Raw genomic sequence first — 13,936 nt, 5'->3', positions numbered from 1 at the left:
TTTTACAGAGTTTCAATAGTTTAGTTGCAGGCATACACAAGATCATTGAGGGAAGACACTTAAATTCTAGTGATTAATGATGGCTTGTGAATTTCGCTAACAAGCGAAATGTGAGATGGTTCTTTCACATTAGTCATATGCCAGGGCTACAGCAAAATGTCATGCTACGTTTTGTTCCAGGCTAGTGTACTTAAATGCCTGAATGACTCTCTTGGCAGCTTTGTAATGGCAGACTTGGTTAGATGTCATATGTTCCCTTTAAGAAAGCCCTTCCTTGCACTACAGGAGTAGTGAAGGATGCAGCTGTGGAAGTTCTATCGTCATAGTTAATCTTAAAATATAATTAGATTTGTAGCAGTGTACTTTACAGCTAATTTAGGCCTGTGCTTTACAGCAAGTTTAGACTAGCATGCTAATTAGTGTCTCTGGTTTTCTCTTAATCATGATAAATACGTATTGTCTCTTCACATTTGCTATGGCCACTCAGCATATCCCTTGTTGCTGGTGACTGGTTCCTCTGCCATACTGTATATGTAGTCTTTTCTCTTTGCCAAGTCACTGGAGCTGTTTGTTTCCCACTGCTTTTGCTGTAGTCTGTTGTTTGCAAATTAAGTAATAGCTGTGGTAACGAAGTAGAGAAATCCAGTCCCCTCACTTTATAGAGAGCTTAAGGAAGTGTGATTGCTCTGTCTTTTTTTAGCTTCATGAATTTTTAAAAATGCTTTAACATCTTCCGCTCTTTGTGCATTGTTAGCAGGCCTTATTACTATCATAGATTTGAAAATGGGCTTGCTTTCTGGCATTATTACTACTAAGAACACATTAGGGGCATCTTTCATGGGACTAAAACGTGTTATTTACATGTATGTTGCCATCAGGAATATGGAGCAACTTCCTGCAATGCCTGCAGCGCTGTATACTTCTTCTGCTAACAGGAATGCTTCTTTACATTTATAAAGCTTTTAATATTTAAATACCTTCCGTATGGTAGTGAATTTGTGTGTCTCTTCACCGCGTCTCTTTACATTGCATTAATTATTCATGCTTGATCTGGTTTTTGTTTAATATTCTTTTTCCCTTTGCACTGATTACATCGAGGAAGTTTTTAATTAAATTTCAGAAGTTTTTGTCTCGCTCTGTTTTGTATACACAGTAAATTTCTTATTTGCACAATTGATTTTATTCAGAGGTCGGGGTATGTATTCCCATAAAGCATTAACAGCTGCTCTTTTAAAAGTCCCAATATGTTATCAAGGATGTATATTTTTGTCCCCCCCCCAAAAAAGCAACAAAAAAAGGCTTCGTTTGACATGTCAAAATGGCTGTACACTGGCCAACTGGGATACCAGGAAAACTCCCGGTGGACCCAGGTGTCAGTGGACCTCTTGCTGCTAAACATTTGGCCTATTTCATGATCATTCCCTATTTATTTATGAGAAAAAGAGGCCTAATAATGGAAGAATAGAGTATATTATGTAGAGACAAGGAGAATAAAGAGTTTGAGTGAGGAGAGGAGGTATAATAGTTTGGAAAGTGGGCCCTCAGCCTAAGGTCTCTGGTGGGCCCCTGGCATCCCAGTCCGACACTGGCTGTACAATTTTCACTTTACTGCCTGACCATTGCTAAATCTGTGGGGCCCCTGGGCAGCAGTTTTGACAGCAAACCCATACAATCTCAATCTGTTGATCCAGACAAAAAATTTATGATGATTTTAAAGTGACATGGGTTGCACCTTCCTCCTATTTCCATGACCTGCTTGTTCGCCTATTGTCCCCTACATAAAAAGGCAGAGCAAAGAATATTATTTTCTCATGCTACATCCATGTTTAGAGCCATTATGAAGATCTTGTTTGGCCAGTGTTGCCTTGAACTTCTGGTATCACACATAGGAAGGAAGCCGTTATTGAACACATCAACTGAAAGTTAGGATAGAACAAAATTCCCCTCTAAATTGCTCTGCAATAATCGGCAAATCCCATTTTCATTAATCTATATTAATATATAGTTCAGACCACTCCTAACCTCTTTCCTGATGCTATTGTTTTCTGCCCCTGAACTCTTCTCTAGTAAGGCATTAGTCAGAACAAAATGCTTGCCTCCTCACTACATGAGTATATAACGGTTTGTTATTGGATCAGCTATTTTTATTTTGTTTAAAATATCTTTCAAGACTTTCATCTTCCAGTATATCCGTAAGAGCCAGATTTACCTCAATGACAAAAACGTATCTTGTGGTTTATCACGGGAAAACTCTGCTGAAATGTATGGGAGAATCTGGAAATTGGTCTGGGAGAATCTGGAAATTGGTCCAGAGAATGGTGTGACTCTGTGCATATATCTGATATTATAGTACAGGTATGGTATCTGTTATCCAGAATGCTCTGGAGTCTCTGGGAGATGGCCTTTCCATAATTCGGAACTTTCTGGAAAAAGAGTTTCTGAATAACCCTTCCTTTTGAAACCTTTTGCTTTTAAACTTACAGTATCTGCATCTACAATTAATTCATGTTTAGTGATGGGCGAATTTGGGGCGTTTCACGAAAAATTAGTGAATTTCCCACAATATTTGTGAAACGGCGAAAAATTCACAAAATGGCACCCGGCGTCTCGTTTTTGACACCAGCGCCCATTTTTGACACCGGCGTCCGTTCTATAGAAGCCGGCGTTTTTTTGAAACCGGCGCACATTCGCTGGTGAAAATGCGCCGGCGTCCAAAAAAACGGACACCGGTGTCCATTTTTTTTACGCTGTCGAATTTTCACGCCGGTTTCACAAATTTATTTGCCAGTGGCGAATCGCGGGAATTCACCGCAAATTTGCACCTGACGAATAAATTCGAGCATCACTATTCATTTTATCTAGGCAGTGAATATGCATTTAGAATCACCTCACCCTAGAGAGCTTTATAATGTTGTGATAATGGAAAGGCAGACTTTTCTCGTCCTTTTTTCTTGACAGTTAATGATGTGTGATCGACAAAGTTACGGGTGATTATGCTGTATGAGGAAATCTACAGCTATAGGGCAGGTGCTTTATACCCACTGCTAACCTGAAAAAGTTTTTTAGGGTACTGACTGTCTGGGAGATTTGTCCCCACAATGCTTTCCCTCCACAAATAAAGTAAATCACAGTTGGACAGCATACACAGTGCTTCATTTTCCCAATTCACCTAACGTTGCCTTGCAAGGAAACTGCAAGCAACTCTAGTAAACTTTATAGCTGGTGTGAAAGCATTTTTGGGAGATTTAAATGTTGGCGACTTGCAATGTCTGCCAGTACCCTAAGTCTCATTTTCTCACATTACAGCTTTTTATAGTGGCCTGTAAACGTATTATTCTGCCGGCTTTGATGACAATGGGCTATCTGCTTCGAAGTTGGCTTTCATGTTATCGTTTATTTCAAAGAGCTATATTGTTCCTGTATAGTTCATCATGGACATCTCTATATTTTCCGTCTGTTTGTTTAGTGCCATGATGGTCTTAAACTAGTCTTTCACAGGGTGATGATATCGAATAGGTCAGTTCAGGTCTAAACATTAGTATAGTGTAAGTTTTGGTTATCCATATAGCCAAACAGAATTGATCTGCTTTTTAGGTCATTGTTTCAAAGTGCTTCTGAGAGGGATGGACCTTTAGTCCCATTTCCCATCTGGATCTCCCACTGATTAATACACATTCAACATGCCTTCTGAGGTTCATGTTGATGAACTGATGGTCAGCTTGTAATGGTAAACTTGGACAACAAGCCCAAATTAATTAGTGCAACACATATGAAAAGCAGAAATACAGTATATACTGATAAGCAACCCCCCCCCCTCATTTTACTTCTAAAAGTCCACAAGCCTTTGGCTGGCACCACTGTGCACAGGGGGTGGACCAGTGGAGAATGACAACCCCCCTTCTTAAGCACCGGAAGCATGTTCAGGAAGCCTGAATTGCGTCATTCAGTCGAGTTTCATATTAAAAAAAAAAGTATTTTGTAGCAGAGAATACGACATTTAGAAGGCATATAGAAGATTGTTCCTTTACTACATATTGTTCACAACCAAGGCGCCATTTGGTAGATAATTCCTCAATTCTAGTTTACTTTCTTACGTTAATTATCCATTTGGAGTTTCCAGTGGGCTGGGATTAAAATCTTTTCAGATTGAGTCCTCATCAGCAAAATGAAATGTAGATTTTGCACATTTAAAACGTAATGTCTTTGAGAAGACCATGTTATGTTCAGTATTACCTAAGTGCTCTCCAACACAAGTGCTGAAGATAAACTGAGCTTTATCACTATATGCAAGATCCAAAAGAGGATCTCTTCTAGTTGGTGCAAAAACTGAATAATGTATTCAGAAAATTGTGCTTTTTCTGACTTGGTTTCTTTATGAGATTATGAAATTCATGAATCTGCCATAAAGGAATCTATACCCCCAGAATGCATACTTAACCAACGGATCATTTATATCACATTAAGTGGCCTAGTAAAGAATTACTAAACTGGAAAATATACTGTATATTCCCATTTTCAGTAGGATTGGGTCAAATCAAAATCCTTTAAACAACATGTCTTTTCAGCACGTGAACAAGGAAATTAATTTTTAATATTTCCTTATTTTAATTTACATATGCAAATTAAAGTTTACATTCAGTTTGGGTTTTGGCTGAACCATTTTACCATTTATTCAAAATTGAGTTTAAAATGTAATGTTCAGGTCTCTGGTCTTTGTCTAGCACAGACATGTCCAAAGTCAGGCACGGGGGCCAATTGCGGCCCATTTTCAATTTGCATCGGCCCTTAGCCTCCATCGTGAAATTAATAATAATGTTGCCCCCAGCAGAGTGCGATCAGGAATCGCATAACTGTATCAGTAATATTTGGGCACATTCGTGAAATGATCTGGCACTTGGTCTATACTGCTGCCTGTGTGCTGAAGGTGTTACAGTAAACTAAAAAGGTGTGTGAGAGTGGCGCGTCACTATGTGCCAGTACATGACTATTACTAACACCTTCAGCACACAGGCAGCAGTATAGACCAAGTGGCAGATTATTTCACTAATGTGCCCAAATATTACTGCTACGTGATTTCTTGTTTAAATGAGTTAAATTATGTTAATGGTTCAAAGAATGTCAGGCTGAATGGTTGGCCCAGGGCCGGAACAAGGGGTAGGCAGAGTAGGCACTCTCCCCGAGTATGTGTGGTACTTTCTCGTCATTCTGCGCTTCCGCCCATGCGTGCACGCCAATTCACGCATGCACGCAAGTGCCAACTCGCACATGCACTCGACAGCACCAATTAGCGCATTCACGCTGGCCCGGTTGCCTAGGGCACCTGGACGGTTTGGCTCCCCACACATTTTCACCTGACCAAATCTGGCCCTCGTTGCAAAAAGTTTGGACACCCCTGGTCTAGCAGCTCAGTGATCCAGGTGCATATTCTGAACTGTTACAATTTTGCTACATTAGTTGATACATTTCTCAGCAGCATCTGTGGAATATTTGCAGCTATTGTATCAATTCTGCCTTTAATGAAACTCAGGGATTCTGCTCAGCAGGGACAAAGATAAGAAATGTATCAAGTAATATATCAATTTAGAAAGTTTACTTTACAGTCTGTGACCCCCTCCCCCTCCCAAAGCTGCTCTAGAAAGTCATAAGAAGGTGAAAAATAAAACTTTATACTTCAATATTAGAAACACTGTCACAAATAGAAAATAGAAAGTAATTGAAAAAGTTATTTATTTCTGGTGAACTGTCTGAAACCAACTGAACTGAAAAAAGTGTTGAAAGGTGAACAACCTTTTTAATAAACTACAACAATTGCCAGTGACTTTCCTAATTTGTGGCATTTAACTTCTTTCTTTATGGCCTTTCGGAACTTTTCTCTGATATAATAGTTCTCTTTCTATACTGAAAAATGATAAATATATTCCAGAAAACAGTGCCTGCGGAATGACCCAGCCAAATGCTTTACTTCGAAAGCAAAACAATTCACTACAAATGGAGTAACTTCCATATGACAAACTGCTTGTACATTTAAACATGTTTGCATTATAATGTGCATCATCTATATATTAACTTCCTACTTTTCATGTAAACCTCTTATGTCTAACAAATGTGCTGTAAATGAGTTGCAAATGAGATACATCGCCGGCAGCATCTTACTATGGGCAGCTTATGGCTTCATTCCAGTGTATTCCAAATTAGAACTGGCTGAGTCTCTCCCGGGCTTACGGAGTGGGGCTTTAGGATGCCAGATCATGGTAATGAGGCAAGAGTAATTTAAGGCTGCATAATGCTGAACTCATTCACTGCTGCACTGAAGCAAATTATCCCACTGTGGTGTCTTATTGAATATTTTGTTTTCTTAAAAGCAGCATTTAACTAAAATAGTCGAGTTACTCAAAATGCTAAATAAATACATTTTCCCTCGCAGTGGGGCACCTAGAAGGTGATATAGGGAATACTCGGTTTATTTGGTTTTCCTAAATTTTATTATGTGGATAAAAAAATAATAATCTCAAAAGAAACAAGAGTACAAATAAGAAGAAGAGTGAGCAGAACCGAGAAATATTTTGTTGTTGGTTTCCTCCTGCCGCGGGTGGAAGCAGCATTGTCTGATCAAAACGTTATTGCAGCTCAGAGCTAAAACTGCAGTGATCAATTGTTTAATGATTTTTCCATTTCCAATAGATGTATGCTGTCTACAGGGAGTTGCTGTCATCTGCCAAGAAGTGCTCTCGGCAAAACAAAAGCATAGTCCCCAGAAAAAGTGTAATTGATTGTTTACAAAAATGAAAATTACATTTTAAGCATGCATTGTTATTGCCAATGGGCCACCCCTTAATAATTACTCATTTTGTTATTATAATAATTCATTTTAAACATGAAGATTCATATCGAAGAATGTCAATTATCCACAAAATTCTCTGAAAATATGATCAGCCTGTTTTAATTATTAAATATCTAGTTTTTTGTTATTTCCTGAATGAAACAGGGTCAGGTCTGCATCTGAAAAGTAAATTCATTTTTTTCTTTCTGGTTTTTGTGAGTACAGGTATGGGACCTGTTATCCAGAATGCTCGGGACCTGGGGGTTTTCTGGATTGTTTCATGATTTGGTTCTTCATACCTTGAGTCTACTAGAAAATCATGTAAACATTAAATAAACCCAATAGACTGGTTTAGCTTCCAATAAAAAACAATTACATCTTAGTTTGGATCAAGTACAAGGTATTGTTTTATTATTACAGAGAAAAAGGAAATATTTTTTTTAAAATTAGATTTTTTGGATAAAGTAGAGTCTATGGGAGATGGCCTGTCCATAATTCAGAGCTTTCTGGATAACGGGTTTCCGGATAATGGATCCCATATCTGTACCATCAAAACAAATTGTCAATCCACTGAGAAACCCTCTGTATAACAAGTTGCTCCTTATCTCAAACTTGAAGCTGGGGAATGGATGTGTTTTTTTTACCTACTCAGTCTTTGTTTCGATTGTGTTTTTATGAACAAGAAAGCAGAATTTTACCCTGTTAAGTGGAAGAAATCACAAAGGATAGAGAGATGTCATACAATTTCTTACTTTATAGGGAATGTCAACCCAAAAAATAATTTTTGCCTAATAAAAGAAAATATAAGTTTAACCGAATTTGCAATATGCATTCAATCAAGCATTGCTATTGAAAGCAGTATTTGTTCCTTTCTGTTCTCTTTTCTGGTGGCTCCAACTGTTACAATGGAAGACAAGGCAGCTGATTAACAGACCTGTGTTTGATGGGGAACTAAGACTTCTGCAACATTGTTTAAAATGTAACAACCAGGAGTTAAGCAGTAACTATTTTTGCCTATAACTTTAAAAGTGCTGAAAATATTCAATAAATGTACTGTATATTGGAAAGTTGCTTAGAATTAGCTTTTCTTTAATGAGACAATTTTTATTTTGGGGTTGACTTGCCTTTTATGTATGAAATACTTAAGTTGTAAGGAAAGCCTCTTATTCAAACCACATCCTGATTTCTAGAATAAATTGGACCCTAGAAACCCCCTGACAACCAGATAGCTTCTAAAAGCTGAAGAGCTACTAAGCTAAAAGCTAAATAATTTATAAAAAGTATATCACTGTCTACATCATACTGAAATTTGATATACAGCTGAACCACCTCTTTAAAAAAACATATTTAACCCTATTATAGCTGCTTATGATACATTAACTAAATGTTAATAGCAGTCTATGGTGCTGACCTGCCAATCCCCTTATCCCATCAGAATCAGCAAATTCCATAGGGGTTACAGAGTAAGAACAAAATACAGTTTACTTTTTTGCTCTTCAAAAAAAAGGTAAAGGACATTTAATTTATGTCTTGGCAAAAGAAACACAAATAAATAAGTCACTCTCCCTGTAGTCCTAACATTTTAGCCATTAAGGGTAATTGCAATGGTGGCAATATAATAATTTATTACAATAACTTTAAAAATGCAATTTTTGAAGGAGGCTTCATGAAGTAGAGCAGTGATCCCCAACCAGTAGCTCGTGAGCAACATGTTGCTCTCCAACCCCTTGGATGTTGCTCCCAGTGGGCTCATAGCAGGTGATTATTTTTGAATTCCAGTCTTGGAGGCAAGTTTTGGTTGTAAAAAAAACAGATGTACTGCCAAACAGAGCCTCAATGTAGATTGACAATCCACATAGGGGCTACTAAATGGCCAATCACAGCATTTATTTGGCACCCCAAGAACATTTTTCAAGCTTGTGTTGCTCCCCAACTCCTTTTTCTTCTGAATGTTGCTCACGGGTTCAAAAGGTTGGGGATCCCTGAAGTAGAGTATCTTCTAACAAGGCACTAATGAATACCTCCTTCTGTGACTGACTGACCTGCAGATGAGATACAGCACACATAAAAAGGCCTGGGTTAGTTAATTTTCTTCCCTTTCTCCTGATTTGATAACAGGTTTAGTAATGATTCCTCATCCCTATTCTTCACAAACCATTAGCTTTCATTCACTCTGGTCTGGTGTAGCAAGGTTTCCAGTATCTTTATGAGCACCTAGATAATTAGGATCAAGTTAGGTCAGAGCTAGAATTTCTTGTGTATACAGTATATTGGAATGAAAACAAGTGGCTACCCAAACATACAGAGCTGAATAATCAAGGCTTGTCATGTTTGGCTGCATCAAATAAAAACTGTGAAAAGTCAGGACCAGTCTTTAGCTTTAGCTTGGCAATGAAAGGTAGGACAATATGCAGCCAAATATGGCTGCCGCCAACTTCTATCATGCAGCTCTGAGTTGGGCTCTCATGTACTTGGGAACAGAGTTCAGTTATAGTAACATGGGGGATGCAGTTGAGGAGGGGGTCCTAAGTGGGAGTCCTTTTATATAATAAGGTTTTCTCCTCCTTTAAATGTCATGTCACTTGATTCTTCTGAACACATCTTCATTCCAAGACAGAGAAAATAATCAGATTAATGTTAAACTAGGATCTGTATTTGGTGTATCCTTCTGTTTATTGTAGGGATGCAACAAATCCGCTATTTTGGATTTGGCCGAACCTCCCAATCCTTCATGAAAGATTCGGCCGAATACTGAATCGAATCCTAATTTGCATATGCAAATTACAGGCGGGAAGGGGAAAACATTTTTTACTCACTTGTTTTGTGACAAAAAGTCAAATTATATGCAAATTAGGATTTGGATTCGTGTTCGGCCAGGCAGAATTTGAATCCTTCTGAAAAAGGCCAAATCCTGAACCGGATCCTGGATTCGATGCATCCCTAGTATATTGTCTGTTTGACTAGATGGAGTCTTGCCTGGTTTTCTCATTCATTAGTAAGAATACTTTACCGAGTTAAATGTTGGACTAATGTGGTGGGAGCCGAATAGGAAATATTCAACCATAGACTAGATCTTTTTTTTTACATGGTCTGCTATAAGCTGTACTACATACCAGAAACATGCTAAGACATGCAAAAAAGTTATTGAATAATAAACATAACAGTGTAAGACACACAGGCAGGGTAATTGGCTTCTGATTAAACTGATCAAATTGTGAATATGACAACGGCCATTAAAAGCTGATACATGTGCATACATGTGTTGACACAATGTCAATAACTGATAAATAAAATTGGAAATAATGAGAAGTTTAGATTAAAAAAAGAAATAACCCATGTTCCGTTTTTTTCAGTCTGCAATTTTATGAGGCAGATTTATCAAAGGTCGAATCTCATTATATATTTAGCATTTTGGGTTTGTATTTCTGGGGCTAATATTGAGTACATTTCAAAAACATTGCCCAATTTTTGAAAATGTTATTTCTGAAAACTGATGATTGATTATCACTCCAACTACTGCTGCAATAGAACTCCCAGCATCCTCTAGCAGACATGTAGTACAGCAGCCACCAGCTTATCCCTCCATGACATAATTCGAATCTAAAATAAAGTGTCATTCTCACTTTTCTATGCAAAGAACAGCTGCCCTGTGGATTTAGTGAGTTTATTGCTGAGCTCCTCCTAGGAACATGGGATAAACCATATAAAGCTCAAGCAGATGCCTGTGATTTAATGAAAAGATGGAATAAGTTGTTCTGGGTGTACTGGAGTAATTAGGGCACTAATTCTGATCTTTAGACTTTATGTTAGAAGCTGCAATGGAGTAGATCTTCTTTACTAATGTTAAAATGCTATAGAAAATGGTCAGTTGTATTTGTACATCAAGCAGTATTGAAAGATTTAGAACAGGGGTCCCCAACCACGAGGCTGCAGGCTGTGCCAAACTGGGCCGCCTATGATCCCAGCTGCAGTCTAATATAGCTGCAAAAACAATGAAAAAGGCCCTAATAACCTGCAATCCCAGCTCGCTGACACGCCATAGCCATGACAACAGCAGTGCGAAGCCCAGGAAGCTTTCTACTGGTTGCGATAAGGACCAAAATACTCTTTAGAACGTTTTTTTTTGGTAAGCCTGAAATGCACCCACCTCTACATCCCCCCCCCCAGTCCTCGTATAAAAATTGAAACTGGTCCGTGGTGCAAAAAAAGTTGGGGACTGCTTATTTAGAATAGTGTTAAAGGACACATAAACCCCCAAAGCAAAAATGTAATCACTGAAGAGCCTCTACTAAATCTCTAAATACCAGCCACTCTGGTTGTTTAAAGGTTAATCGCAAGTCTGCAGCATCCCCTTAAGCCTTAAACTTTCTAATCCTCTAACCCACTCAGCCCCCTCCCTTTGGGAATTTCCTTTGGCTGTTGGCTAATGAGCATGCTCAGTTCTTCTAAAGCAGCCAATGAAGAGGTGTCATTGCTGGTTCCCATAGAAACTCTGCTCTAGAAACTTCCATAGAAACTCTGCTGTAGTTGTCTGCTTTAAATAAACCTCCTCTCCTGAGCTCAGAGTAACCATTACAGTGCTCAGTCCAAGCAGGACTTGTCATCATAGTAAACTCTGACTGTGTTAGCCTGCATTCTTTTATTACATGAACTGTACATAGCATATGTGCTGTTTGCAGGTATAAACGCACTGATGATGTGTCAGAGGGAAAATGGCCCCCGGGTGAAAGCTGCTATTTGTTTTAGGGAAATGTAATGACTCTGGCAAACGGAGGGGATGTATGCAGTACAAATAATGCCATTTGGGTGGGGGAGATGTGCCCAACTTATATACTTGGTAGGAAAATGTATATGTATATTTTTAAAGCCTACTGTATGGACTTCAATATTATTACATTTGGCTTCAAAGTTTAACTTGTCTATATACAGTATAGAGCATGGTACCTGCTTAAATACATACACATATTGACTGGATTTACCTGACTACATTCTCCTGCAGAAATTTTATACACATAACAGTCAGAAACCCTGATCATTTTTTACATTTTTTTACATGTTTTTAACATTTTAGACTGCAATAGGTAGCTTCAGTGTCAACAATGGATCTAGTGGATACCAGCTGACATTTTCTCGAAGAACTGTATTCTCTAGTTGCAACAAACTTGACAGATGCATCAAAATCAGATTTTTTGTTTTACCATTAATGAAATCGGATGCAGTAGCGTTGTGCGTGTAAGATATGCATGGAGACCGATTTTAAGTGTAGTGAATTATCTTCATTTAGGACCTTTCTAGTCCAGGTATTTCTGCATTGCTTTTAACCACTTGGAAAAATCTCCCAACAAACAGATTTAAACCAAGCTTGATTTTTCTGATCCATTATTTATCATTTCAGTCACAGCGCATCTTTCATTCATAGATAGGAGCATAGATCACTCATGCATTATTTATCAACAGTAACTGTTTGAACAATGTTTTGGCAAAGCTGCACTGAACTGACACACTATATATTATCATTCTTATATGGGCATGTTCTGTCTGAATGCCAAGGCTGGAGTAACCATTTAGAGACTTCCCAGGGGGCTAATATCAGATACATATCCTGATATGACCTTCAGTATAAAATGATTCTGAAGTCTGGATTTGTTTGGACTCATGTTGCTTGAGTGGTAATTAATTCTGCTTTGCTGCTTACAAATATAACTCAGATAGGTTGGGCTAATCCATTAGACTTGATCTGCTCAAGAGAACTGAGAATCCTTAGCTTTTGGGAAATACCTGTCAGTCACTGTGTGATTCTTGGCATATGCCTCCTTGTACTACTGTTTTTGATTACCCATTGTGGTATAAATCATAAGATTCAAGTGTATATTTATACATCTGAGATAACCTTTGTTTTTTTTTTCATTTATGAAGTTAAAGTGGTTGTTCGCCTTGGAGTTAACTTTTATTATGATGTAGAGAGTGATATTCTGAGACAAGTTGCAATTGGTTTTCATTTTTTATATTATTTTGAGTTATTCAGTTTTAATTCAGCATCCCTCTGGTCCCTGTTGCAAGGGTCAAAATTACCCTAGCAACCATGAATTGATTTGAATAAGAGACCGGGATATAATTAAGGGGGGTCTGAATAATAATATGAGTGATAAGTTATATAATAAGAATAAATTTGTAGCCTTACAGAGCATTTGGTTCTTTAGATGGGATCAGTGACTCCCCCTCCATTTGAATGCTGGAAAGAGTCTGAAGAAGAAGGCAAATAATTCAAAAACTATAAAAAAAAAAAAATGACCAATTGAAAAGTTGATTAGAACCGGTCATTCTATAACAAATGTGAAGCATCCCTTAAAATAACTTATTCAATTCTAAAGCAAAAGATATTTAGCAAGCCTGCTTCTGCTAAGCCAGATGTAGTTATTTGCCAGGGAACTACTTGTGCAGCTCTGTGTACTATCAAGTGAGAGGGAGCTGTGGTTACCCGCATTGCTGTTCCCTATGGGAATAATATACCCTGAAATATATTTTTATTAATTTTGTTTAAAGCGATACTGACACGTTCCTATAAAAATCATAGGAACGTGTCAGTATCAAGTAGTTGCGGCACCCGGAATAGTTCCCCCTCAAGGCCCCCCTCAAAGCCGCGAACCTGTGTTGACCCGACACTGCTAAAAGATCTTCTGTGCAGTTTCGGTGACGCTGGGCTGGGGCAGCGCGATCCTTCAATAGGCTAATTATGAATGAATACAGGACGTCGGCCTATGGAAGGATTGCTTCGCCCCCAGCCTAGCCTTATGGAAGGTAGGCAGAAGATCAGTTAGCTGTGTCAGCAGGTTCGGCTGCGCAAAGGTTTCGCAGGGCTGGGGGCGGCTTTAAGGGGGGCTTTCAGGGGAACTATTCTGGGTGCCGCAACTACTTGATAGTGACAGGTTCCTATGATTTTTATAGGAATGTGTCAGTATCGCTTTAAATAACAGTATGTTGGTGAAATACATTATTTCAAATTCTTCAGAAATGCATTGATTTGGAATTATTTACTATTTCTTACTGCACACTCCTCGCCCTATAAGCTTCAATGAAATTTCAAACTCCTTCCCATTAATAGGCAGAGAATAATGA

General features: G+C 38.3%; 1 protein-coding gene across 9 annotated transcripts in view; it reads left to right on the top strand.

Annotated features, from left to right (window-relative positions):
• Positions 1-13,936, top strand: part of LOC108696538 (1-phosphatidylinositol 4,5-bisphosphate phosphodiesterase eta-2-like) — a 400,157-nt gene that overhangs the window by 347,802 nt on the left and 38,419 nt on the right. The gene's annotated exons all lie outside the window — the stretch shown is intronic.

This window comes from Xenopus laevis, chromosome 7L, assembly GCF_017654675.1.
Source record: "Xenopus laevis strain J_2021 chromosome 7L, Xenopus_laevis_v10.1, whole genome shotgun sequence".
Taxonomy (NCBI): domain Eukaryota; kingdom Metazoa; phylum Chordata; class Amphibia; order Anura; family Pipidae; genus Xenopus; species Xenopus laevis.
The sequence above is the reverse complement of the archived record's forward strand: the minus strand, read 5'-3'. Positions and strand labels throughout refer to the sequence as shown.